The sequence below is a fragment of the Nycticebus coucang genome, chromosome 3, assembly GCF_027406575.1.
Source record: "Nycticebus coucang isolate mNycCou1 chromosome 3, mNycCou1.pri, whole genome shotgun sequence".
NCBI lineage: Eukaryota > Metazoa > Chordata > Mammalia > Primates > Lorisidae > Nycticebus > Nycticebus coucang.
In genome coordinates, this window is record NC_069782.1 from 38,372,917 (window position 1) to 38,397,926 (window position 25,010).

The following is a 25,010-nucleotide window of genomic DNA, read 5'->3' on the forward strand; positions in this document are numbered from 1 at the left end:
AAAGAAAGATAAACTTAGTTCCTTTTCCACTGAAGCTATCTTACCAAAAAAGGTTTTTTAAAAAACTTCAGTTTCTTGATGACATCAACAGAAAGCATAGAAACATCAGGAGACTGCAGGATGCAGCAAGCTAGTAGCAAACACCAAGGATTGCAGGCAGCCACTCAGCACCAGGAGAGCACAAAGAAGGATCCTCTTCAGGAGCATTCAGCAACAGTAGGACTTTGCTCAATGCCTTTGTTTTGGACTTCTAGCCTGCATATCTGTGATAGAATACCTTTCTGTTGTTTAAGCCACCAAGTTTATGGTACTTCGGTATCACCATCCTAAGAAACTAATGCAGATTTTAATTATATGGGCCTGCTTATCACGTGAAAGTCAGTCGACACCATGGGAGTGAAAGGTCTCTGCTTTGTGTTATTTTCTTTATTCCCTCTCTCACACCATCAAGTCATCTTTCAGAAATCTGTGTCCATAAATACTGTGGGAAAATTGGTGCAAACACCAGCTTCTCCAAGTCAGCTGGTCCTGCAGGAATTCCTGCACTTTCTGGACCTCTACACCTCAGCATCTCATTTGTTCTAAATCCCTTCCTGCTTCCTCCTCCCTTTCTCTGGTTGTCTCTACCTCTTTCATTATTGCCTTTCCTTTCCCATTTTGTCAAACTTTAGTTTCAAAATACTGTCATGAATTCTCTTCAGGAGTCTTCCTCTAACACTCACTCACTTCTCCTGGTGGGACCATTCCTTATCATGGTCTATAGAAAACTTCCCTGATCCCTCTGGAAAGAAGTCATAATGGGAGATGGCCATCGTCCAGACAAACTGTAGATGTGCACTTCTCAATTTATGGTCCTAAGACTAACAGAATCAGCAAAATACAAGAAGTAGGTAGAAAGGCAATTTTTTTTTTTTTTTTTTTTTTTTTTTTTGCTTTATCCTAGATCCACTAAATTGGAAACTCTGGGGTAAGGACGCTGTCATTTTTATTTTGATTAGCTCCCTAGGCAATTCTGATACATACTAAAATTCAAGAATTCTGGCTATAGATTACGCTCAGCCAAGTGACTCTCCCATAAAAGAACTCTAGTTAGCATCTGAGTCCGAGGAGTGAGCTGGAAGCAGGTAAACCTGAGCAAGAGAAATAGTGAGAAAGCTAGAGCTGTGTACTGCAGTTCCTTTGCTGATATTTAAAAGGCTCCAGAGGTGTATAAAGAGCAATTGTACTTTTATCAGAGTATCATTATCAGCTAGTTAAATCTGGTTTATCGTAGTCATTTATGTATTCAGCACTTACTGAAATGTTCCTAGGCAGAGGGAATATTGCAGTCAACAAGACAGAAACTCTACCCTAGAGTGAAATTTTAGTAGGAATGACAAAAAGAAAATATTACCTCATTTTAAGTACTGGTAAGACATGCTAAGAAAAGCTTTGCAAGGAATTAGGTAATGACTACTGCTGGGTAGCGTGAGCAGGAAAGACCATTGTAAGGGGAAAACACTTAAATGGAAAAATGAAGTTTGGAGGAAGCCTTTAATTTGGATACAATATATTCTTAGAAAACAGAAAAATATAAATATTGATGCTTTGGGATGGACCATGTTCAAACATTGCAAGAAATTGCAAGCAGGACAGCCAGGATTAGCAAAAGGATAGCAGGGTAGCAGGTGTGAGTGAAGGCAAGGGTCGAATCATGTGGAACCTTGAAGACATCTCCAGGATGTCAGGTTTTACTATAAATATCATGTGAACCTACTGATAATTTTTTTTTTTTTTTTTTTTTTTGGTGAGGGAGATTAACATGATTTGCTTCACTTACAGCATGAAGAAGCTGTAAGTGGGGCAAGAATGGGAAAGGGTAAGCCCATTTAGGCATCCAGAGGAGAGGTCCAAATAATAAAAGGTAGTGATTTGGATGAGAGTAACAGAGAAGAAATATAACAAATGGTCAGATTGTGGACATATTTTAAAGGGGCAGCTAACAGAATTTATGGATGAGTTGCATGTGAAATATGCAGCTCCCTGGGTGCTGCAGACTTAGAAGAGGCTACTGCGCTAAATGTGTCCATTCTAGCAGACACGTGGAGAGTTGGCACTATCATTCTGGGACTAGGAGGAAAACAAAACTGCTGAGAAAAATCAGGAGGAACTCACAATTTAAGAAGTGAAATAGTTCTTAAGAAGGCAACACAATTATTGGAAGGGACAAGAAAGTGTTTGCAGGCAAGGTAGGAGATACTGAACTTTCTTGGTATGAAATAGAATGTCTACCAAGAAACAATGGCAGAATTTGTAGTAAGTACCCAGTCAAATATGTTGACAGTTTAAAACAGATTCTATTCACAAATATATCTGGCTAGTTGGTAGATCACCAGAATCCCAAACGTTCTTCCCATCATCACCTCTCTACCAATTAGTCTGTGTTGGCGACTGCCACCTAACTTTCATGAGGTATAAATGATCATTGAAAATTATATACACTTAAGGTATGTAACTTGATTTTTTTGGTAAGAACACTTATGATCTACCCACGTAAGAATACTGTATTATATACTTGAAATTTTCTATGCTTGTATTGTTGTTAATTATATCTCCAGGAGTTATTAATCTTGCATAACTGAATCTTTGTACCCCTTTACCAATATCTCCCTATTTCCTCTACCACAGCCCTGCCAACTGCCATGCTTCTCCCTGCTTCAATGAGTTTGACTATTCAGATTCCAGATATAAATCAAGACTTAAATACAAAGACAAAATAAAGAAGGAAAACTGCCTCAAGGGAAAAGTAAAATTCAAATTTTAGATGTGTTTTTCTTACATAGAAATGGTCTAGAAGAGAATATTTATGGCAAGTATACTATTATTGATAACAAAACACACTATAACATTAGATCCACAGCCAAACATTAATGATTTATTTAATGTATTACATATTGTCAAGAGAATTTAATAAATGTGTCCTATTTCCCTTGAATACAGTATGCAGAAACAAATGATCTGATTTAATATATTTTCTTAAAATTTTTCCATATTTCTTCATGGCAAAGATATTAAAATAACTTATAACCCTAAATATTTCTTCTATTATAGCCTAAAGCCACAGAATATATTTTTGCAAACTTGTTAATATGTGCATATTAAAACTCCAATATTTATGTTTGAGAAATTAATGAATAGTCTGTATATTATTTAAACATTCTAATTTTAAACACTTGAATTTTGTAATTTATGTATAAAAAGTTTATAGTAAACATAAAGAGCTACCCCCTAGATTATTGTTAAATAAGAAAGCAAAATACTAACAGAAAACAGTGAAAAGTCCAACCAATTTCATGACTTTTCATACCAGCAACATTAGTGTAATATGTAAATCAGTTTAAAGAAAAAACTTGTAGGGAAAAATATTCTTTCATAAATAATATATTTTGGTTACAAATTCACACTGATGATTTCACTGCAAATGTATAACACCTGTACCACCATGAACACAGGCATGCTGTAATCAGCCTGCTTTGTGAATTTACTACAACAAAATGATTAGACACTGGATTCAATCATGCCACATCTGGGATTGCCATTCTAACAACTGTAGCCCAGCTGTCAACCCTGCCACAGTGATAGAAACTTCCAGTTCTTTGTAACAAGGAAAGAAATTATGTACATCATCTATATTTGCAGAGATGGAATGACTCAGCTGTGATTGGAGCCTTTCTTTACATATCTTACTAACCAGTGATGTCCAGGGAATGATCACTGCCATGAACTCAGGAAATAAGTTTCCAAACAGTTTTTATGACACTAATTCTAATGAATCTGAGGAGGATGCACCAATACCCTCAATGACTTCAAATTGTGTTATGCTTCAGGACCAAGTAGCTTAGTAGGTTGCTGTGAGCTGTGTGATGCCATGGTACTCTACCAAGGGCCATAAAGTGAGACTCTATCTCTACAAAAAAAAAAAAAAATCAAGTAATGTGTATAGAAACTTTTTGGAAGTTGGACTCGCACCCACATTCCATGATACAAAACTCTAGGGAGGCTGAGAAATATAGTCTGCCCAGGAGTAAAAGGTGAATACAGCAATCTTTGCTGTATTTTGTTTGGTTGAGATGGAAAGAACTATAATATGAATTTGGACATCAGTGCAAACGTGACCACCAAAACTTGATAGTGGGTTGCCATTTTGAAAAAGCGGGTATACCAGAAAAAGCCAAAGTTTAATACTAAATCTTATGATTCCATGGGACGTATGTGACAAAAGCAGATGCAACTTTTTAGTAGTATTAATCTTTAAAAACATTAATCATATCAACTTAAAGTATTTTCACCAACAGAATAAATTAGATCAATGCATTGAACTGCTTGAAGGGATCCAAGGTCTTTAATTTTGTTCATCACTTCCACTTTTATGATAACATCTATCTCTTAATTTTTTTTTTCTAATTTGGACCTCTGAGGAAATTTAGCTCTAAGTTACATTTTCAACAAACGGGTATTCATTTTAAATCTTTTTTCCACACAATATTAAACACTTCTTCTCTATTTACTTCATAAATATGGTTTTAATTCTTTGTTAGAACTAAATCAAAACAATGCAAAATTAAAAAAAAAACTGGCCATACTGTTTGGCAAGGCACACTAACTGAATTCTTAAATAGAACATTCAGCATTCTGAATATCATGTAAAGCTTCCTGCCTCTAACATGCGGTGCAATACTCTATAGAAGACATTTCAAGTAAATATTGGTAACTGGAATTTGTTAATACTTGAAATTTCACCTCAAAGTCAAATAACACATTTTTTTAGTAAACTATTGGGGGTTTTTTTCATTGACACAGTCTAATATCTTCAGTCTTCATTTCAATGGCAGACCTTACTCTGACAGATGTTTCCAAAGGAAATGTTTATTCCAATATTAGCAGAGAAACATCTGCTGCTGAAAGAAAGAGAATGACCACTTTATTTCTCCAAATCGTACATAGGCCAGTGGCTCACCATGAAAATCATCTACCATTCGCCTTGGACAAAGATATTTATATTATTAGAAATGGGCAACCATTTCCTTAATATTCCCTGAAGTCTCAACTGTGTTCTGCTCAAATATATGACAATGTCTTTGCAATTCAACAATCTTTTCTTCTGTATCCCTTCAATTCAAAAATAATAAAGATACAATACTTATAACCAGTTAAAATTATCATAAATATAAATGGGAAAAGAATATCTATAATATAAAGGGCAATTAACCTTTTTACTGATCTGAAAATAACTTCAGACTTAGAAAAGATTTCTTATCATCGTGAATTAAAGGTTATAAATACATCGGATGTTTTCTTGAGGTCTGTGGTTGCACAGATCTTTATTTCTATCTTGCAAGGAATTTTAAAGGAAATCAAATTGCATAATCCTTGACCAATCACTTCTTTTGAGGAGAAAGGCAAACTACATGAGCTCTTATTTTTAGTGAGCACATTGTAAGTAATAAACATTCTTTATGTAAAACCTTAAGTTTTTCTGAAATATAAGTGTTAATGCTCTTAAAAACTGTGCCATAGTACTAAAGAGTAAAAGAGTTTAAATTTATCATTACTGCCAGCAGTGGAATATTTGAACATAACAGAAGCAAAAGCTGTATTAATTTGAGCTCATATGTTTGTCTCTAAGCCAGTAAGTTAACAGCATCATTTTAGCAAAGTAAAAATTGTTTTTCCAAACAAGGAAATCTGATAATTGTCTCTTTGTCCCATATTATATTTTTTCCTCACAGTTATGAATAGCTCCCAAGAATCCTAAAAGATTAAACTTTGTGTAAGTTTGAGAGATTAATGACTGATGGAAGGAATTTAAGTGGTTTGTGCTGATAGTGCTTTTACGCAGGTGATGTGATGGCTACAGCAGGAAGGTTAATGACTAAAAGAATTGGTCCTCACGTCTATTTACTAAAATCCAAATCCCATCTCAATAGCTTTCTAGCTATGTGACTCATGCAAATTAACCTGTAAATTCTTCAATTCTCTTATCTATAAAATGGAGATACTTATAATACCAAATTCATCGAATTGTAAGTGCTATTTTTATAAAGTTCTTTGAACAATACTTGGCACATAAGAAATGATTGTTATTAATTTGCTATTTATCAGGTAAGGTAAAAATAGTATGAGAATGCAAAAATATGTATATAATGTGGTATCATCTTTTTGTTTTCCTTTGGGACCATTGAGAATAAGGTATGTGGCACATTTATTTTCTTGTCTATCTTTTCAAAGTATTATAATTTATATTTTTATTTTTTCATAAAATCACAATTGTGTACATTTACAGGGTACAATGTGCTGATTTGATATATAATGTGGAATGCTTACATTAAACTGATTAACATAACCATCACCTCACTTATTTGTAGTGATAAGACATTTATACTATGACTCGGCGCCCTAGCTCTGTGGTTAGGGCGTCGGCCACATACACCAGGGCTGGTGGATTCAAACCCAGCCCAGGCCTGCTAAACAATGACAACTACAACAAAAAAATAGCCGGGCATTATGACAGGTGCCTGTAGTCCCAGCTACTTGGGAGGCTGAGTCAAGAGAATCCTGAAGCCCAAGAGTTTGAGGTTGCTGTGAGTTGTGACGCCATGGAACTCTACCAAGGGCGACATAGTGAGATTCTGTCTCATGCTCTACTCTTAATAGTTTTGAAATGTACCATCACATTGTGCACAATAGGTGGGGTCCCACCAAATACCCTCTCCTCCTTCTTTCTGGACTATAGTTGTATTTTTTTCATTCATACGTATGTGTAGGTGATTATATATTGGTTTCATAACAGTATTGAGTACATTGGATACTTTTTTCCATTCCTGAGATACTTTACTGAAAAGAATATGTTTCGGTTCTATTCAATAATATTTTTTAATTTATTTTTTTAAAACCAATTTTATAAATAGATACTTATAAAAGAAGAAATACATATACAGAGCACCCAAATTACCAGTGAGGTGAACCCCTATATATTTTTAAGTCCAAGTCGGTATCAGGCAATTTTTAAGAGACTGCAATTATGGCAGTGAACAAGATAAAAATGGCCCAGCCATGAGAGAGCTCAGAGAATTCCACCATTAGAGAATTTTACACAACTGTATGCAATTAAAAGCAACAACTTTGTTGAAGCAACCCCTGTAGTATAGTTTTTATAATAATAAAATAAGTGTCAAATTTCATCAATAGATTTATCTCTAATCCTTACAACAAACCTATTAAACCCATAGTATAAATAAGCTTTAATAGCTTATCTGAGCTCACATACCTGGTCAAGTCACAGTGACAGAGCTTATAACCACCTTAGTCTCTCCACTAGTTATCACAAAACCAAGGTCCCTTGTTAGGAGATCCCTCTTTCATACAATGCACACTTTATTTTTCCTGGTGCTTTCTTCCCTCTCAGGAAACCATTCCCTGGTTTCATCCCAAATTAACAATTTAAATACTCTAGCAAAGCTATAGGGTCTCATACTTGCCTACATATAGAATTCACTCTTGAAAATTCCAGTCCCCTCTGTCCTACTACCAGAGATTCTTATTTAATGGCTGTAAGGGTTGCATGGGTGTTGAAATTATTGAAAGCTCCACAGGTGATTTTAATGTATTGGGAAGGCTGTGAACCAAGGAACTAAGATATAAGTGATTGCTTGGGTGGTGCTTAAAATAAGAATCAGAGATTTAAGTTAAGGGGATTAAGTTATAAATAATTTCTCAAGGTAGCAGATGGCAAGAAAGACAAAATGTAAGGGAGAAAAAAACAGAATGTCACACAGAGATTTAAAAATCTACAGTTAGTTCTAGAGAAGGGTAAATGAGATGAGCTAGGTGGCAGGGAGGGAGAGGGATGATGAATAGGGTTACAAATATTGTGTTGACCTGTTACAATAAAGACCTGAAAATGGAGGTTCCTCATTTAAAAAACTGATTTACTATTTACATTTGTAAAATGTGAGGTTTAACTCTAAGTTTCTTAAAAATCCCTCACACATAAAAACACTTGGTACTTCACCCAGGGTAAGTGAAGGGGGGGGGCACTCGACCAGCAAAGATCTCACAGACCACCAAGGCTTGTATGAAAGGTTTTTATTGGCGAGGGAGGGATGTTGCAGAGCAGCGCCAAGAAGGAGAGAAAAAGAGGGGCAGAGAGAAGAGAGAGAGACAGGAAAGGGAGAAAGGGGAGAGAGGACAGACAGAGAGAGACCAGGAGAGAAGAGGGGGGAGAGAGAGAACACGTGTGCGAGAGAGAGCTATATAGGTTTGGTTAGGGGAAGTCTTAGAATGATGATGGAATGGTAGAATAGTCAATAAGGAGTTATTGCTCTGGCTGGAAGAGCTGTTAGGGGCAGGCCCTAAGTTTGAAATTTTCAGTGGGTAGCTGTAACTTTAAGAGTGAGACAACTAATCTTGGTCTGTAGAAAGCAGGAGGGGCTTTTATGGGGGAGGGGCTTTCTCTGGGGCAATTACCTAACATTTCTCCTTTCTTGATTTATTAAAAATAGCGGTTTGGCCTTGGGATAGGAAACAGAGTTCTCGCTTCTTAGTTTCTTCCTACTGAGTGGGGCTCATAGTTTTAATTGGCCAACTAGATGATGATTATGATCTTTTTCATTGGGAGGTAAGTTTTTGCTTTCAGACTGTCCTTTTAGTGGTGGTTGTTTAGAAGTGCTGTTCAGGAAAGTCTTGTGGTCCACAGTAGAGTGTTGTTCATTCACGAAGAACAGTTTCTTTTGTTGTAGGTTTGGAGTACCAACTGAGTAGTTACCTGTTGAGATAACTTTGAGAGTTGAGTTTGAATAAAATGAGTTATTGAGTAGGAAATGTCAGCTGTTCCTGTGTCTATGTTAGCTGTGATTTTAACCGTTGTTAGTAAGGGAAGTACGGCAACTTGGGTGGTTCATTTTACGCAGGTTGTTGGATAGAGAGAAAGAGGAGGCAATGGAATGGATTTATTTTCTGTAATAATTTTAAAATTAGTTAACATAACTATGGAACAGAGACTCTGAATGTGGACTGTGTATAGCTTTTTTATCACAGAGAAACTGGAAGGAAGGATGACACTTTCTGTGTAATTTCTTTTTTTGGTTTGGAAGGGAAAGTGATTATATTAGAGTACTTTTATGGGTTCAGATTTGATAGGGGAGTGGTGTTGGTAAAGTTGGAGTAAAAAGGGTATAACTGGATGACTTGAGTGAGGGCATAAAAGGTTCAGTGTTTAAGTTGTTAAATTAAGAGATGTAGGGTTTGAAAGGTTGAAAGATAAAATGTTAGGAATTATGATTGGGGTGGCCTGAAGTTTAGTGTGTAAAGAGATTTTTTAATTTTCTCTGAAGATTGAGGATGGAAAGGAATATGGAAGTGCTATCGGATATCTAAGGCTTTAGTTAAGGTTTGAGAAATGGTGGAGGTGAATTTAGATTTATTGTTGGATTATAAAGAACATGGGATTTTAAAGTGGGGAATAATGTTTTTAAGTATGATAGAGGTAATAGTGGTAGTCCTCTTGTTTATAGTAGGAAAGGCTTTAATTCAATTTGAGAAGGTATTTACTAATACTAAGAGGTATTTATAATGTTTGATCTTAGGTATGTGTGTGAAATTAAGTTGTTTGTTTTAGGAAGAAGCTTTCTAGCCTGGAGAGTTGGAAAGTGTGAGAGGTGAGACTTTGTGGGTTGGAGTGCTGGTAGATTTTATAGGATGATGTAAGTTGATTTAGAAATTTTGAATCTATCTGTGAGAGAGGAAAAAGTTTTGAGAAATTGGAGTAAAGTCTGAGAGTTGGGGTAAAATAACTTGTGGAGATAGATGATGAGGTTATGAGTGGGAGGTTGATTCGTTTTCTTTTACTGTAGCAGTAATAGGAATAGAAATAAGCAGGAGGTGAGAGGTGGTGTCAGGAGAGATGAGTGTTGGAGAGTGGCCATATGTGCTGTACGTGGGCTCAGTTGTTAATCTTTGATATAGGTGAGTGGTTAGATTGATGTGAATGGTAATGGACAATGCCTATAGTCTTAGGTAATTTAGAAGTTTTTAGTAGTTTGATAATAAAGTGAGAGTTAAGAGGTCTTTCTTGTATGTTGGAGCGGCAAGGGAGAAGAATGTCTAGTGTTTGAAGGTAATCGTGAGTGGGTGATGAGTCAAAGGGAGTAGGTAAGAGGGATGTAGGATTTAGTGTGGGATATGTGTTAAAAGATAATGATGGGTCAGATAAGAGAGGTTTGAAGGTTAAGAATGTGGCATGGTGGTATGGTTTGAAGATTTTTGTATGTTAAAAGATCAGAGAGGGGCAGCGCCTGTGGCTCAATTGGTAAGGCACTGGCCCCATATACCGAGGGTGGCGGGTTCAAACCCAGCCCTGGCTGAACTGCAACCAAAAAATAGCTGGGCGTTGTGGCGGGCGCCTGTGGTCCCAGCTACTCGGGAGGCTGAGGCAAGAGAATCGCTGAAGCCCAGGAGTTGGAGGTTGCTATGAGCTGTGTGATGCCACAGCACTCTACCGAGGGTGATAAAGTGAGACTCTGTCTCTATAAAAAAAAAAAAAAAAAAAGATCAGAGAGAATGAGGGGATAAGATAGTAGTAGGGGAATCAAAAGTGAATTTTTTTGATTCTTGTATTAGAGTCCTTGTGGCTGCCAGTATTTTGAGATAAGGGGTTCAATCTTGAACAGTGTGATCTGTTTTGAGAGATAAGTAACTGGAATAAAGGTGGGGCCTATTGATGTTCAAGTACATTGAGAGAAAATATATGGTTTTTTGTAATATATAGGAGGAAGTGGCAAGAAAGATTAGGAAGGTGAATGGCTGGAGCTTTTAATAAAGCACACTGTAGAGATTTAAAAGAAGTGGAAATGGAGGTTTAGGAGAGGATTATGAGGGTTATTTCGAGTAGTATTATATAAAGGAGTAGTTAGGAGAATTAGTTGGGAATTTATGCTCTCAGGTATCCAGGTAATTCTAAAAAGGGAGGAGTTTTTGTTTTGTGGTGGATAGAGGAAAGTTGTGAAGAAGGCTTTTTTGTCTATGGTAATAGTTTTGAAGTTTGGGGATAAAAGGATATTAAGGTATGTGACTTTCTGTTGGAATAATTGAACTTCTGAGGAAGAGATCTGATATCTCCTATATGCAAAGAAGTTAAGGAGGGAATAGATGTTTTGTTTAGAGTCATTTAAAGTGGGATTATAGAGTAGGAGGTTATCAACGTACTGAATTAAGGTTGATAGAGAGGGATTATAGGATTGGAGGTCTCATGATAATGTCTGGTTAAATAAGTGTGGGTTGTCACAAAATCCCTGGGGGAGTATAGTTTAAGTAAGTTGGGAAGAAGTCTGAGAAGTAGGGTTAGTGTATGTGAAGGTAAATAGGTTCTGGCAATTAGAGTGTAAGGGAGTGGAGAAGAAGGCATCTTTGAGGTCTAGTATGGGGAAATAAGTGGTTTAAGGTGGGATGGTTGATAGAAGGGTGTATGGATTAGGGACTACTGGGTGTATAGGAATGAATGTAGAGTTAATGAGTTTTAGATTTTGTATTAAGTGATAGGTGTTATTAGATTTTTTAATTGCTAATAGGGGAGTATTATATGGTGAGTGGGCAAGTTGTAAAAGTCTCTTTTTTAGGAAATTTTGTATGATAGGTCGGAGTTCCAGGAGACTAGATTGCGAAGTAGATATTGACGTTGAGAAGGAAAAATAGAGGGGTCTTTTAGTTTAATAAGAATTGGAAAGTAGAAGGCAATTGAGGGGGGTTTAGTGTCCTAAATTTTAGGATTTACTTGCTCTGGTAGAATGGGCTAGGGTGATGAGTCTTTGATAGCTTGGGAAAGAACGAGGCAGAGTGAGGCAGAAGGAGATGGGTCAGCATTTATCAATTTAAGATCAAAAGTTAGGGCGGTACTTAATTTGGAAAGTATGTTACGACCCAGAAGGGGAACTGGACAGAAAGGTTACATCAAAAAGGAATGTATAAATGAGAAATTGCCAATCATGTAGTGTAAAAAAGGAGCTTGATGTAGACGGTGAGAAAAACCCTTTACTCCAACAATAAAAGTGGGTGACAGGGAGATAGGACTGCTGAACTCTTTAAGAACTGAGATGCTAGTTTCTGTGTCTAATAGAAAGGCGATCATCCTACCTGCCACCATCAGGGTTACTCTTGGCTCTGTAGAGGTAATCTTCGTTGGGTGAGAGAAGCTAGGGTTCCGTTAGTCTTTAGAAGAGGCAAGTTCCAAGTCTGTTGTGGGTGCCACAGGTTGGCTGGCCCCATGTCCTCTCCGGACCAAGGAGCAGTCAGCCTCCCTTTCTTTTGCAGAGAGAACATGGCTCTGGCGGGGGCCTAGGATTAGGGTAATGTCTTACGCAGTGGTCTTCTCCACCACATATGTAGTATGATTCAGGTGGTTGAGTCATGAAGCCATCTTTGGCCCCTGATTACTTAGGTAGGTTAGGAATGATGGCCTTAGTGACACTGTAATGTTTTGAGCTAGTATTTGATAATTTGGGGTTTGAGTTTTTCACTTTCCCTTCAGAAAATATCATCTTGTCCTGTGTAAATTTTAAAGGCTGTGTTTAAAATTATAGTCTGGGGTGTCAGGGGTCCATGCTCCAAGCGCTTTAGCTTAAATTTGATGTCAGGATAACTTTGGTTAAAGAAATAAGTTATGAGAACATTTTTCCCATCTATTGTTTAGGATCTAAATTAGTATACTTAATAAAAGCCTTAGTAAGGCGTTGGAGGAAAGCTGAAGGATTTTCTGACTTATCTTGTATGACTTCTCATAATTTATTATAATTAATAGCCTTTTTGGCAGAAGCTCTAAGTCCCCAAAGAATGTAGGTAATAAAAATGTCTCTATTTTTTTCTTAGTATTATTATTATAATTCCAATTTGGCTGGGGGTTAGGGACTGTAGTGTTACTTGTAGGATGCTTATTGTTTGATATATGAAATTGATTTGCTGCCTCTTTTGCCCTCTCCCACACTCATTTGCACTCATCAGAGGTTAGGGTATTGGTTAAAATAATAAAAACATTATCCCAGGTAAGTTGATAGGGTATAGTAATACACTGTTATACAGTGGCACTATAGGATTATTATATGGAGGCGCTGGAGGGAGAAAGGGGTAAAGGAGTCTGGAAGAGTTTCTTTCTTCCTGGAAGAAGTGGACTGAGAGACCATACGAAAGAACTGAGGGCCAGTTGGAGGGGAGGAATTAGGACAGGAGCTCAGATTGGTTGATGGGGAAGTAGGAGGGACTGAGGGCAGAGGGTGGAGGCAACTGTGTGGTTGAGGGAAGAGTCGAATATGGCGGGGTGGAACAAGAATTACTCCTGTTGGCCGCTCCTCTGCATGGTGAAGTTTATTTGCTGGGTGGAATAGGTTTGGTTTAGGGAGATAGAGAGTAGGAGAGCCCTTTGTTATGAGAATTTTGGAATCATCTGAACATAAATTAGGCTTGATTCTAAGATATGAGAAGCCCTGAACATAGGGGACCTCACTCCATTTCTCAAGGTGCTTACAATAGTTATATAAGTTTTAAATTAAAGAAAAATTAAATAAAGTGGTTAAACCTGAGAGTTTCTTAATTCTACCAGATGGTATAATAAGCACCTCACTAAAATGGCTTGCACCCATGGCAATTCCTCACAGAAATAAAACATGAGTAGAATCACGTGAGGACCAGGACATGTTGCTGGCCGAGAAAATGAGAACACAGTCTAGGCCAGTCGTCACCAGACTCTAGAGTAGTGTTAGACCCTTGGGGCCATGCATAGCTTGAGACCTGGTGCCAGGAATTTTCGTGCGAAGGCATGGAAGCTCTGGGCTAAGCCACTCAAGGTTAATGGGAATAGGGAACTCAAGCCTCAAGAAATGGGTGAATCACCAGCAATGCAAGTAACCCAGCCCACGATTAGGGAAAATTTACTCCCAGAGGGGTCCTCACCAAGTCTGGATGAAGCCAGTGTTGAGTGTTGGTTAGAGCACTTTGGCAGATGGACACAAGCCAATGCGGTGGTGAGTGCCGGGAGTGCGAAAAGAGGATAGGGAGCTCCCAGGAGTTAAAATCTTGTGAAAGAGGTGGAAGTTACCCTTGAGAGCGTTCCCTAATTACATCCCACTTCTGACACCAGATGAAAGGAGGGGCGCTCTACCGGCAAAGATCTCACAGACCACCAAGGCTTGTACGAAAGGTTTTTATCAGTGAGGGAGGGATGCTGCAGAGCAGCACCAAGGAGGAGAGAAAAGGAGAGAGACAGGGGGGAGAAAAGAGAGAGACAGGAAAGGGAGAAAGGGAGGAGGGGAGAGAGGAGAGACCGAGAGAGAGAAAGAGAAGAGAGAGGAGGAGAGAGGAGGGGAGAGAGACAGAGAGCACACGTGTGAGAGAGAACTATATAGGTTTGGTTAGGGGAAGTCTTAGAATGGTGACGGGATGGTAGAATAGCCAATAAGGAGTTACTGCTCTGGCTGGAAGAGCCATCAGGGGTAGGCCATAAGTTTGAAATTTTCAGTGGGTAGCTGTAAATTTAAGACTGAGACAGCTAATCTTGGTCTGTAGAAAGCCGGAGGGGCTTTTCTGGGAGAGGGGATTTCTCTGGGGCAATTGCCTAACAGTAAGATGTAATATCATGTTACCATCAGTTTTGAGGGGCCAACATTTATATAATTTGGAAGACCATATTGAATTACTAATTAAAAAATATGTACTTTTTAAAAATCTATATAGGAAATGAAAAAATCATACAGAATCACAAAGTTTAAAAGCTGACAAATATCATTAACAAAATCTAGAAAAATAATGTTACTTAATTGCCTGAAAGTCTAAAATTTTTTTCTGCATTTTGGCTGTATCTCTTGGTCCTTTCACATGGAAGTTCTTTTCTATGAAGAAGAGCATGATAAATGAGTAAAATAACTTGTTAATATCAATAGTTGCAATAAAGTATTGATAAAACACAAAAATTCCCCATACATTTTATATGTTCTACAATACAAGCTTTTCTACAGATTGGCTTCTGGCCTGACACTTTTCAAACTTTGTTTTCTCTATAACACACACATTTTGGTTGGAGAGCTATAACACAAATGAACATTTTAATATAGTTTATAGCCCTGTAAGAATGACCCAGTGGGTTTTCACAGTGAGTGAAAATATTCCTGAAAGCTGTTCATAACCAGGACATCTTGCAATCAATTAGGTGCACACAAAGTTTCCTTGAACTAGTCAACTACATCCTTAGGAACCCAAACTCCAGATCTCCTGAACTTCACCTTAACTGGATCCTGATAATGCCTATGGCTAACTCACAGGTATTATACTATAAGATGTATAATAAAAAAGAAAGCCATACAGGGAAGCCATAGTCTCAGCTAATTGCAGTTATTATACTACTGTTGAAAATTTTACTGAAAATACTTAATTCCTAACAGACCTATACAAGTAAGGGATTCTGAAAATTAAGCTTTCTTGTATTCATGGCAAATCTGTCTCTGAATATTAACCATCATTATTATTTTCAGTAGCACCTGCATAATTTCCATAGATGGAAATTATTGAAGGGATGGGAATTATGGAACTTATCCACATTAGAGGATGTGGATAAGTAATGAATATTATTAAATGTCATTCTAAGCATTTTACACATACTAATGCATGTAAGCTTTATACCAACCTTATTATGTATTATCCTAATTATCCCCAACTCTCAGATAAGGAAAATGAAGAGTTTATAAAAGATGAAAGGTTAAGACCCGCAGATGTCAATGGCCTTAAAATGATGCAGAGAGTAAATTGCAGAGGATCAAATTCTATGAGGCATATTATACATCTCTATGCTGACAGCCTCCTAGATTAGCCTTGAAGCTGAAAATGCATACCCCGTTACCTAAATTTGAAGAACTATTTAAACATCTCAAATAACTGAACAGGGAGATGAAGATTATAAAAAACTATGTAGGTCTACGGGGTCAGTCTTGGGGTCTTCCACATACTGTTGAGATAGTTCATAAAAAGACATAACATTCTAAGGGGTAGGGCTGGCAGGTCTAAAGGAAACAACTGAAAGAACTGCCAAGCAACCTGAAAACTGCATCACCTTCCTGCTGTGCATCAAAGCAAAAGCCAAAGCCAATGTGCATTTATAATGTGACTTACTAAGATACACAGGATAAATTAGCACAGAAATTTCACTTCTGTTATTTAGGATGGATACATGACAATGTGAAAATAATGGTAATTCCAATTGAAGAGTTTATCAATGATGAAATGTGGTATCAGTCATGGTGCATCCAATCAGAAAACAAAACGTGAAGTGTCGTTGTTGGAGACAATTGTAAACATTCAACACAAAATGTATCATAGTCATGTTAATGATATGGTTTAAGAGGGTAAGAGAATTGAAGGTAAGTTCAGTATCAGTTTTGCTCTGAGAGGTAAATTTAGCAGACTAATCCCTGTTCATCCTCACTCTGCTCAGAAATCGGGAAACAAAATCAGTCGTACCTAACCCTAACATGTGGTCTGTCCACACGCACACGTTCATATGATTAGCATTCATCATAATCCACTTCAATTGCTTATTTACTTTTCTTCCCCATGCATGGTTACCTCATTAATGTCAGATCTTGTCTTTTATTTCTGTGCTCTGCTCCTGTCATATTGGAGAAGTTAACTAGCATATTTAATGATGAATGAACAAACAAGTTAGGTGAAGAAAGGCCTACTAAGCTTCATGGGGTTTCATCTCCGGCACCACAGAATACAGAACTAACCAACAGCCAAAAATGTGACTCACGAATCAATACACATTATCACCTACGTTTTGAACATGTGGAGAACTTTTACACTCTCATAATATTTACCATATTCATTCATCCAGCCAATCTATATTGAATACCTACTAGTGATACACATTGTTCCAGGCAATAGTAAAAAAATTGTTGAAATGGCTGTAATTTTGTTATATTTATAAATATATTGCTCCTGTCCAATCTCTTATATTCAAAACTCCTTTTGAACTACTCCACTGGATATCTCCCTAACACATGGCAACTCATCTTAAACAATGTACGTTCACTTACCAATTGCTAAGTGAATTTTACCAATTGATAAGTGAATTTATAGTGAACAAAAAAATTATGTATTGAAATCTTTTAACCTAAATTCATAGTGAATGCACACATTCATGACATCACTTTCCCCATGGGAACTATTTTCTCCCCAGGGAATAGTCCTTTCTGAAGAATTTTGTGTATATTGTTGTTACTGAAATTGAACCTGTTTTTTTTTTAGCAAATAATGCATCTTCTGGAAACTTACTCCCAGTAGTTATACAAGTAGCTGGGATCTAAAAATAATGAAGTAGCCAAACACCAAATACTGTGGTATAATATTTGAACATCGCCTGTTGTCGATAGATTTCCCATTTACGTCTATGGGAGTCAGAATACATCATCTGTTACCACTAAGATTTGCAATTCTGATTTCTCTATCAGTTTAAATAATTCATTTCTAGGTTGTGAAACAATAGTCTGATTTTAGTTTTAAGTACTTTTTTTAAACTATGGAAACAAAACAAAAAACAATTTTGAATGCTACTTTAAAAAGTTACAGTGGTTTCAAACATGAACTTCAAACATTCAAGCTCTCAGTCAATTTACCATCCCTGTCTTAAAGTTCCTGACATTCAAGTCTCACCAAATGTCCTTTTTTTCTTTAAGAAATGAATGCTGTGTTTTCTAACAGAACCCAAGGCTGGTGTGTGAAGGTAGTGTTTATTTCATTGTTTTGATTGACTTTACTGCCCCACTTCCTCAAAACTCCAGTATAGTTTTATAATTTTATTTATATTTACAGTTTAGTTTCTTCCTTCTAGGTTAAAACAAGTTGTAAAAAATTATAAACTTAAAACTAATATTGCTGGAAATTTAGAAGACTAAAAAACATGAGCCCAAACCTTTCAATTCTTATCATCCCTTGTATTTTAGAGGGCATATGGTGAAATGCTTAATTCTGTTGGGAACACTATTCTCTTTCTGTGCTAAAAATCGATACATTAATTAACGCATTATACATCTTATAAGTAAAATGTTGAGTAACTTTTCTTTAGCCTATAGTAAGTGAAGCAAATTGAGTCTGAAGATTAGATAGTCTATAATAACTTAAGTACTTCAAAGTGCTGATTGTAATAATTACATCTTCTTCAAACAGTTGCCAGTTGTTATCCTTTTTCAGAGAAGAAATTTGCATATGTGACTTTGGACAAAATGTTAGGCCTTTCACAGTCATGCACTGACACATGTTCTCTGATTTTCTCCTCCCACATTCCTGTCTATTTTCCTGTGCATGCAAGACATGAGGACTACAAATCACATTAAGATCAAAGTGTGTCACTTTATACCCATTTATGTCCATTAGTTGCACTGTTTTTACCTAATGAAAGCCTTACCTTAACAGTTGTGATACTGCTGAAATAATTTAGGCCCTGGATACCAGCAAATGACAACTTATCCCTTGGGAAAGACAATTATGCAGCAGTAGCAAAGGTGAACTTTATTTGTTCTATTTAGTAAAGACAAATAGTTCATTTTTGTATATGCCCCTGAGGCAGTTTTACAAGAAAACTCCTAGACTCTAACAAGATATTTGAAACCATGTGAAAAGAAAGCAAAAGCAAGCAAAAATAGCCCAAATTTAAGAGACACTTGAAAATGGTCATTTGGAGGAAATTGTGTCCTTTTTTATAGAAAGGTCTGTCCCATTCATAGTGAGCAAAAGCCAAAAACAAACTTCCATACTGTGCTCAAGAACAGCTCAAAAGCATTTCTCATAGCACAGTCCTGTAAAACAGAAATCCAGCATGAACATGTAATTTTTCAAACTAGAAAACATAAAAACAAAAATGCAAAATTAAAATTGTGTTGCTGAGAACCTTCGTTTCTTACATTGATCAGTTTGGTAAAGCCCCTTGGGTGGTGAACTTACAAAGGTTCTACCACATTTTACATTAGAGGGAGAGGTACAGAGTGCAGGGCAGAAATTAAAACATGCAAACCAAAGACAACTCTTTCAAGTAGCAATAAGACATGGAAATAATGCCACTGATGCAACTTATAAACTTATATACTTGGGAAAACATCCCATGAAGTAGAAATTGTGAAAGAACGCATCATCCAAGTTTTAGGATGCTTAGATCCTGATAACACCTCAACGTATAAACAACTGCCTCTTTCCAGGAAAACCATAAGAAATCAGCACATCAATTACCTTCAACTTAAAAGAATAACTTCATGCAATACTGCAAAAGGAAAATATGTATTATTCAGTCCATGGATGAATCAACTAATACTACTAACTCAACACAAGTTTTACTCACTTTGGGTACTCTTGGGAGCAGAACGGGGGAGATAGAGGTCTTCAACGACTTTCAAGATAAATGTCGTGAAGTTGGACTAAATTTGGTAAATTAGGGAGTGCACCTACAGACAATGCTCCTTCCTGGACAGGAAAACATGAGGGTTTATTACACAGATTGTAAAAAAGCATTAACAGATCCAGATGATCTCGTTTCTTTTTGCTGTATCTTGCACCAGCAAAATCCTGATGCTTAAGCTATTAAGTGGCACTTGGCCACAAGTTATAAGTATCGTTGACTGCATTTATTTAAATTCAATATGGCATCATCAGTTTTGCAGCCTGCTAAAGTTGAGCAAGGAGGTATTCAAATTGGATTTCTTTGTATCATTCTAAAGAATACTGGCTATCACAGGGACAGGTGTTATTCAAAATTTTATCTCTATGAAACAGTTAAATTTTATAAAGAACAGAATCAGCAATGTGAATTATTGAGAGAAGATTCCTGTAGGAATGAAGAATCTCTAAGTCAAAATGACTTCAATATTTCTTTGCAAGATACAACTATATAAGATATGTAGCAAAACATCCAAGCATTTCAGGAAAAGGTTACCTTTTTTCAAAACATGTGTTCTTCAAAAAGAAATTTTTGATAAACATTTTCCCCAGGTAGCAAAGGTCAAGTGATTTGATGAATGAGCAGCTCTTACGAACGTGTTAATTTGATACAATAAGACGTTCACTGATTTTGAGAATCATGACATCACACTCAAGCTAGCATTTCAGCCTCATCTAGTCCATGGCACCTAAACAACTACAGAAGGGATTGATTGTAAAGTCATTGTTTGATGCTAAGAAAGATCCAATTGAAATATGGAAAAATGCAGGCGGCGCCTATGGCTAAAAGGAGTAGGGCACCAGCCCCATATGCCGGAGGTGGCAGGTTCAAACCCAGCCCCAGCCAAAAACTGCAAAAAAAACTTTGGCTCAAAGGAAAAATGCAGAATATCCACACCCTCAGCAACATGCCCCCAAAAGCTTTCTTGCTCTTCAACCACTTATTGGTGTGAACCTATATTCTCCTACCTAATCTAAGTCAAGATGTTCTGAAGGTCAGAAATGGCTAACCATTTCAGAGGAAGCTAACCATTTAAGTTAGCTTAAACTGCATACCTCCATGCTATAGAACTTCCATAGTTGACCACCTCCCTACATTGATCAGCTCTTAAGTTGACCTAATTTTCATAGACCGGATGTACACTACATGTACGTATTAGAACTGTAAGCCTAGTTCTTTATGTAACCACCTCTATTGGTTAACCAGTTTGCAGTTCCTTGGTGGTGAACTTACAGAGGTTCTACTGTATTTAAGTGCTCTCTGACAAAAAGCAGACACAACAAAGTCATTAAAAAATTAACTTTAAAATTAATAATTTCAGAAAATGAAAACTATTTAAATGCATAGTAATTAGATTTTTATTAACTAATATTAATAAAAAATGTTAACATATTTTTCAAGTGTATTAATTGAAGTTTCTTGAATGTGGCTTTACTTGATTACAGCAAAATTAATGCAGCCTTCCCATATCAAAAGATTCCCCACCCCTTCCTTAGACAGAATAAAGCAAAACACAAAAAGATGTGACACTGTGAAGAACACTATCATTTAGGGGGTGAAATAAAACAACAGAAACGCTGACCTGAGAGGCAAATAACAGGGAGGATAGAGTTATAGGATTACAGTGATATAATACAAGAGAAATAAGAGTTTCAGGGCACGAGTTTAAATGTTTCACAGCACTCAAATAAGGAAGGAAATACCAGGTAAGAGAAATTGTTAGTGACTTTGGTGAAAGGTGTTTTCTAGAGCTATAGGTTCCCTTTCATGGGAGTATAGAACTGACTCAATGGTGATATTCCAGAAGCTTCTATGGCCTTTTCTGAGTTCTCCATTTCAAAGGACTTCCGAACAGAACTTAAACCCTTTCCCTACTTTTATTTTTCCTGTTTTGCTTATTTCCCATTGACAAATTGTATGTTTTACTTACCGTCACTTCCTTCTATATAACAACAATTTCTTTCAGTTCTTGGCAGGGGCCAGGTTTGAACCTGCCACCTCTGGTATATGGGGCTGGCGCCCTACTCCTTTGAGCCACAGGCGCTGCCCAACAATTTCATGAAAATGTGGAATTTGTTCACTATGTATCCACAGGGCTTAGAATAGTGTTTAGCACCCAGTAGTAAATATCATCTACTAGAGGAATGATTTAAATGGAAAAAATAACAATAAAATAAAAAATTACTGTAAAAGAGAGAGTTCTAATAGCTAGAACAAAGACTTGCATTGAGTGAAATTGGTCTTTTATAAAGACTTTCACTTATTTATATGCAAAAGCTAAAGATACAATAAAGAGGCATTTGAAGATATAGAGGGGAAAAAGTTACTTGATGCAGGAACATTGTCATGGAAATGGAGAGGATAATGGTCATGGGAGCCAGAGGATAAGTCCAAAAATTAACCTTGACTAAAAACAGAAACATTCTACCTTAAAGGGAATACTTCAGTCTAAAGCAGTGGTTCTCAACCTGTGAGTTGCGACCCCTTTGTAACAATGAAAATACATCACAGCATTAGGAAGGTTGAGAACCACTGGTCTAAAGAAATGTGAATGGAGAAGTTTCCTTGCAGAAATAGTTGTAGAAAAATTCAGAGAGAAATCACATATATTATCATGTTGGCAACAGTTTAAAATATCCGTGGTGAGAAAGAAAATAGTATCCTAGGGGCATTTAGAAGAATACAAGAGGACTGAAGGTGGTACCCAATAAATAGACTCCTTCTTTAAGTATTTGGAATGTAGGCAAAGAGGGAAATAGGTCGATGGTTTTATCGGTTAAGAAGTTGAAGAACTTTTCTTTGTTGCTGGCACTGCCATTGTGGTTGGTGCATTTCAGACAAGCTTCGTGCATAAGTAGACAAAGAACCTGCGGTGCATCTTACAAGGGTATATGTGAAACTTAGTAAATGTGGAATCTAGATGTCTTGGCACAATAACTAAGAAAATGCCAGGAAGGCTATGTTAACCAGTGTGATGAAAATGTGTCAAACGGTCCATAAAACCAGGGTATGGTGACCCATGATCACATTAATGTACACAGCTATGATTTAATAAAACAACAAAAAAAAAAGAATCCAAGAAAAAAGAAGTAACAGGAACAATTTCAGATATGTAATATCTTAAAATACATTAATGGGATTTTCTTGTGCACTAACTTCCCCAAGTCCAGGAAACATTGCCTTGGAGGGAATGAAGATTGCCATAGCTAGAATAAAAAGCAAAAGAAGAGTTATGCCTTCCTAATAGGTTTGTGAAGTCCCTTTCATTGATAACCAGCAAAACTTTTTGACTTGAAATAGACGATTAAGGAAAAAACAAAACAATGAAAAAGAAAGTCAAAGATCAAAAACCTAAAGAAGTAGAGATTGAGTTTGTTTATAACCATGCCCTTGAGAGACAGATGAAGAGCACTATTTTCCAGTACTCTTGATAGAATTTTTTCTAGCTTGCAGTGCAGAAAGTTCCATAAAATCACAGAAAGGAGGGCTTCCCAAACCTAAGTAGATCATTCTTGACTGGGAATGGAAACATCAATAGGAGTACCCCACTTCTTTCAAGTACTGTCCATACCAGTTTCAGGGACACACCAGTCCTGGAAACCGGTACTGTCCATACCAGTTTCAGGAACACACTGCCTCTTAAGCTACTTACACCACAGGCTGATGGTGTACCTCTACAGATATTTGTATAATGCTTGCCAATCTTTAGCAGGATAAATTATCTTTGAAAACCTCCACTGGAAAATCTATGCTGCAAAAAGGCCCTAGATAGCCAGAGGGAACATTTGAAAGTGGAGGGAAGGAGAGAGCTGTTTCTGCAAGACTCTGGCCTTGGATAAAAATAAACAGAGCTAGGACAAAAGTCCCCCTACCCTGAAGAGAGCCAGTGTTAAGGCCTATTTCAATTTACACTTTTGAAAAAGATGACAATTGATATACACACACATCCAAGGGGGAACAGTGTAATCAAGAGCAAAAATACATATGCTAAATCATATATCAAAATATAGAAATACTTTCTCAAAGGTGGGAAGGAATCAAAGGAAATGAAAATATTGAAGAGAAAATTCTAATAAATGAGGGAGCCAACTGGATTGCAATAATCACATGAATATAGAAGACTAGATAATTGATTATATATGTATTGAGAAAGATAGGTCTGGGTAGAGTGGTGGATATAGGCTTTGAGGTTTGAGAAATTTGGAGAATCTTAGAAACAGATCTGTGGCTAATGTGACTCTGTAAATGGACATCATTATAAAGCTCCATTTGATATTAGGTAATACAAATTTATAGTTTAAATACCAATTAATTACCAAATTATAGCAACATTCACTATGGTTCAATTCATTCTGGTTTGTTTTCCCAGTAACAGATGTCCATGCTATTTGCTAGTTGCCAAGTCACATGAATCTGTTTTGATAATAATTGTGGAGCTTATTTAAAAATATGATTTGTTTTATCAGACATAAACTGAATATTTAACATTAAAAAAAATAAGGCTACAGAATTCCAGAGAAATTACCCACACTTCTCCCATCTGTTACAAAAAAATTTTTAGGCTGAAAAAATTGTAATACATGTAAACACTTGACTTCTAGCATTTTCCTATATACTGTGATTTACTAGATTGTTACTTTAAATGAACAGAAAAAATAAAATGAAAATGGAAGCAGCAGGAATCAACAAGTTTTATTAGCCCAGAGAGACATTATACAGAAATGTCAAACTGACCACCTACGGAAAACAGTTGGAACCCTCACTTCTCTCTAAATGTCACCAGCCTGCTCAGAGTAAACACTACGGATTGATGTAGCTAGCAGCCTTGTAGGATGTTCTTGTAAAGTTATCCATATTTCATTCACTCTTTTTTTCCTCCAAACTTCAAGTAACACTGCATATTATTTTGCTTTGTCCATAGCAACACATCATAAACATCCTCTTGATCAACTCCCTCAACACATTTGCCCAATAATTCAGGGCCTGCTTCAACTGAACATGAAAAGGACACCAAAGTCAGTTTTAGATCAGAATTTGCTATTGTCTTCTTACATGGGGCACATGAGCAAGTCTCAGTTTGTCTAAGTTACAGTTTCCTTCTCCAGAAAACAGAGGGATTCTGAGGATCCCTTCCTTTCTCCTTTAAAATTCTGTCATTCAAAAACACAATTAAATTCAGGTAAGGGTGGGGAGAGAGGCGGATTGGTAAACTTTCACCTAATGGGTACAAAGGAAGGGACAACCCCCTGAGTGAAGGGTTCAACTACAACTTGAACTTTGCCTAACAAATGCACATAATATAACCAAATCATTTGTAGCCTCACATTAATCTGAAATTTAAAAAGAAATAAAACTCTGTCATTCAAACATGTTATGCTAAGAAGCACACAGAAGCAACAATAATAGATTAATTAATCATACTAGAGTCAAATACAAGGCCAAAACCTTCTGAGATGGGCAACCCAGACTTCCCCGGCAATACTTTACCACCAGATTCCCTCAGATATGCCAT